This window comes from Galeopterus variegatus, unplaced genomic scaffold, assembly GCF_000696425.1.
Source record: "Galeopterus variegatus unplaced genomic scaffold, G_variegatus-3.0.2 Scaffold2858, whole genome shotgun sequence".
Lineage (NCBI taxonomy): Eukaryota > Metazoa > Chordata > Mammalia > Dermoptera > Cynocephalidae > Galeopterus > Galeopterus variegatus.
The window spans coordinates 148,583-152,875 of NW_007728969.1; the positions used below are offsets into that span (position 1 = coordinate 148,583).

Below are 4,293 nucleotides of genomic sequence, written 5' to 3' on the forward strand. Positions count from 1 at the left end.
CCCAGAGTCCAGACAAATACAGTGGGTACATGTGGTGGACCAAGAGAGGTTGAGGACAATATGAGAGGAGAGGGTATGTCCAGTTACTCCTGAAGGTCGTTTTTATTTGCTGCATTAAGGAACATTCTACAATGTGGCATTAAAGCCCCCATTCAGCTCCTCCGTGTACAGCATTTACCTGATTACTGCCTGAGTGCACTAAGCGTCAGTCCCTGGTGACCAGAAGGGGTTAATGCAGTTCCCAAGAAAGACAAACAGGGAAGAAATTCATTCACTTAGTAAATATTTATGGAGCACCTTCTACATGCCAAGTACTGAGGCTAACATTTGCTGGAAAATTCTCTCTCCCCTACATCAAAGGAAACTTCAGACATCTTTCAAGTTAAATAAACTTCACTGATCCATAAGATAATTAAGAGGAAAAAAGAACCAAGACACCCTCCCCCCATCTCCTGTCCTTCATGCACTTGAAGGACAGTTTTGGATAGCTTAAAGTGGCCACTATCTACTTGGAGGTAAATTTGACCCTGCAGTGTGTGGAAAGGAAGGAGAAAGGGAAATAACTGGATTACTGAGGAGTGCTTTCTGGAAAGAGCAAAGATATCCCTAAGACAGTGTGAAGAGACAGCCTGAATACCCATGTCAAATGGAGAGGAGAGATGGTAATAGGGTTGTTAGAAATAATACAGCTAATATGCTTGGTCCAGAGCAGCTAAACCAGATACTCCAGGGAACAGCCCTTAGGAATCTACATCTTCATCAGGGTCACCAAGTGATCCTTCCAGAAACTGAAGTTTGAGATTTGCTATGGTTGGAGAGTTGGTGTCCCCCCAAAATTCATATGTTGAAACTTAATCCCCATTATGATAGTAATCAGTGGGGCCTTTGGGGAAGTGACGAAATCATGACTGCCCTCTGAATGGGAAAAATGCCTTTATGAAGGAGATTGAAGGGAGCGTGTGTCCTTCTACCATGTGAGGAAACAGCAAGAAGGCAACCTTCACCAGACATTGAATCTGCTGGCACCTTGATCTTAGACTTCCCAGTCTCCAGAACAAAAAGAAATAAATTTCTATTGTTTATAAATTACCCAATCTAAGATGTTTTTGTTATAGCAGGCTGAGCAGACTGAGACAAGAGCCAAGAGGCCAGGCCTTAGGGCCAAAGCACCATTCTGCACCTGACTTTGAGAAAGCGGCAGCAAAGCCCTAAACTTGGCAAACACACAGTTCCATCAATATCTAGTGCCTAAATGAGCACCTAAGCACTAAGAGTCTGATAAAGTCATTTAAAAGCAGCCTCTCTGAAAGACAGACAAGGCTGTTTACAAGCCTTTTGGCATATAAATTAATGTTGCTGCCTAAAGAATTCAAATGTCTGCAGAGGTAGCAGAAATAACTATCTGTTGGCTAAGGGTTTTAAGCTCCAAAGTTTTTTTTTTTTTTTTGTGGCAAATTTTACTTGTTCTTGCAACAATTACAAACAAAACAAGACATCAACCTTTTGCCTGACACATGGAACATTTGAGAGGCAATATTTTATAACAGTGCTGTCCAACAGAAATATAATGTGAGCTACAGGTGTAATTTAAAATTTCTACTAGCCACATTGAAAATAAAACAGGTGAAATTGATTTTGACAGTACATTTTATTTAAACTAATAGATCCAAAATATCCTTGCAATGTGTAATCAATATAAAAAATTATTGAGATAGTTTACATTCTCTTTATCATACTAAGTCTTCAAACTCCAGTGTGATTTGGCATGCAGAGCATTTCAAGTGCTGCATAGCCAAAGGTGGTGCGTAGCTACTGTACTAGACAGTACAGGTCTATAGAATGGGGTGGTAAAATGTCAAGTCAAGACCTAAATTTCCTACCAAGAATTCTGAGATGAATGTATTTGAGGAAAAAGCAAGTGAAGGCAAAGAGACTACGTTGCAATGTTACTGAAAAGCCAATCAGAACTCGCACATTTCCCATATTACGTTTTTCAAAAAGAGCTATGAAAATCATTATTATAAACATCATCTCCATTAAAAATAGAAAGAAATTGGACTAACATCAATCTACTGCTTTCCCATGGATTAACAAAATCAAGGACTTCCACATACTTTCCTCACCTCTTATATTTTGGGGTCTACTTGAATTTGATGACTTATCTCTTGGGCAGAAATCAATACAACACATTTTCTCCATCGAAAAACTCAAGTTGCTGAACAGGTAAAACAGATCATCAAGCTCCATGGAATAGGGTAAAAAAATGCAGCCCCTCACAGAAAGCCTAGATTAGGAGAAGAGACTCAGAGCCAGACACACCAGGGCTAGAATCTTGTGTCTGTCCTTCCTGTCTGGGTGGTGATTTTAGGCAAATAATTTCTTCGTTCCTCAGTTTCTCCATTTCTAGAATAGGAATAATCACTCTTCCTACTTCAGGCAGATTTCATGAGTTCATGCCTGTGTTTCCCATGGTGCCTGGCACAGGAGCTTGATGTAGGGTAGATGGCATCAACATTATTATAGTAATTTTATTAAAAGCACCCGTGTAGAACTTATTATCAGGCCTAGGACAAAAGGGAATCAAGTGAGAAACCTGGGGTGCAATATTTAAGGATCACAAAACAGTGATCAAGAAAAATATTTCCCTGCAGTATTTTTGGACCAGGACGGGCACACCAAGATCACAGACTCTGGGCTGTGCAAGGCGGGCATCAAGGACGGCACCACCACAAAGACCTTCTGCTGGAAACACGAGAACCCAGCTGCCGAGGTGCTGGGGAAGCACGACCGTGACCGTGGCAGGGCCATGGACTGGTGGGGGCTGGGCGTGGTCATGCATGAGACGACATGCGGCCACCTGCCCTTCTACAACCCGAACCACAAGCAGCTCTTCCAGCTCATCCTCATGGAGGAGACTGGCTTCCCACATACGCTCGCCCATAAGGCCACATCCCTGCTCTTGGGGCTGCTCAAGAAGGACCCCAAGCAGAAGCTTGGCAGGGGCTGCAAGGACTCCAAGGAGATCATGCAGCACCACTTCTCCCCCAGCATCCTGTGGCAGGACATGTATGAGAAGATGCTCAGCCTGTCCTTCAAACCCCAGGTCACTTCAGAGACTGACACCAGGTATTCTGACAAGGAGTTCAGAGCCCAGATGATCACCATCACATGGCCCAACCAAGATGACAGCACAGAGTGTGTGGACAGCGAGTGGAGGCCCCACATCCCCCAGTTCTCCTATTGGGCCAGCCGCACGGCTGTGGGTGGCCACGTGCTCCAGAGCAGCCTTCAGTGGATGGAGAGGGAGCCCGCAGGATGACCTGTATTTAATGTCTTTTATTTCTCAGGTGCATTGGAGGAACCATGCCCTTCCTCACCAGACACACATGAGAAGGCACCTGGTGCTGTGGGTGGCATCCTCCCTGCCAACCCAGTCAGGCAGAAAATTGTCAGGTGGTTTTTCTCAAATTATTTCATCCAATTTGTTCCCCAGACATGGCCTTGGCCCTCAGAACAATTGGGTTCACGTAGAAAAATGTCAAGGACTTCTGCAGCCATGTGCAATATGATGTCCGGGCAGGTCCTGCTGTGGCCCTCCCTTCATCAGCCACCTCACCACCACCCTGGCTGTTGCCTGTTCTAGGGTCCAGTGCCTCGACCCAGCCGGGGTCACCAGAAGCAAGCTTATTGTGGCATGCTGGATGGCATCCTCTCCCTTGGTGTAGGGCACATGCCCTCCTCCGTTCCTCCCACCCCCAACTAAGGCCGAGCCGCTGTCCCTCTACCCGCTACCCTGCCCCAGACAGAGCTGGTATGGGGGCTGGGCTGAGATTCACCCAGCTGGACAGAGGAACAAGGTGTAAATTTGTTGCTGTGCATTATGCAGTTCAAAGACATTTTGAGGGGTTAAATCTTAGTGACAAGGAAGTCCCCTACCTCACACCCTTTTCCCCTTGGTCCTTAGTGGCTGTCTCACTGAGCACCTCAACCTCCAAGGGTTTCTCCCTGATAGCACTTGTCCTTTTAGACTTTACTTTCCCGGCTGTATGCCCCTGAGGTCCCCCCAGAATCCTCCCAAAGCCCTTTTGGAGGAGAGGCCATCACCCCCACGCACCCCTTTCGGCCAGACATTGCCCCGTCTGCTGCACCATGGCATTTTTGTATAGTATCCAACTCTAGTATTTTCACTATTGACATGGAAATTTCCCTCCAAATTCTTCAATAAAACCTGCTTTAAGGGCCGGCCCGGTGGCGCACTGGAGAGTGCGCCGCTTGGGAGCGCGGCGGCACTCC

At 46.0% G+C, this 4,293-nt stretch overlaps 1 pseudogene; it reads left to right on the top strand.

Moving 5' to 3' along the window:
• LOC103599130 overlaps positions 1-3,319 on the top strand; it is a 4,501-nt pseudogene extending 1,182 nt beyond the window's left edge.
• Positions 3,320-4,293: the final 974 nt, after the last annotated feature.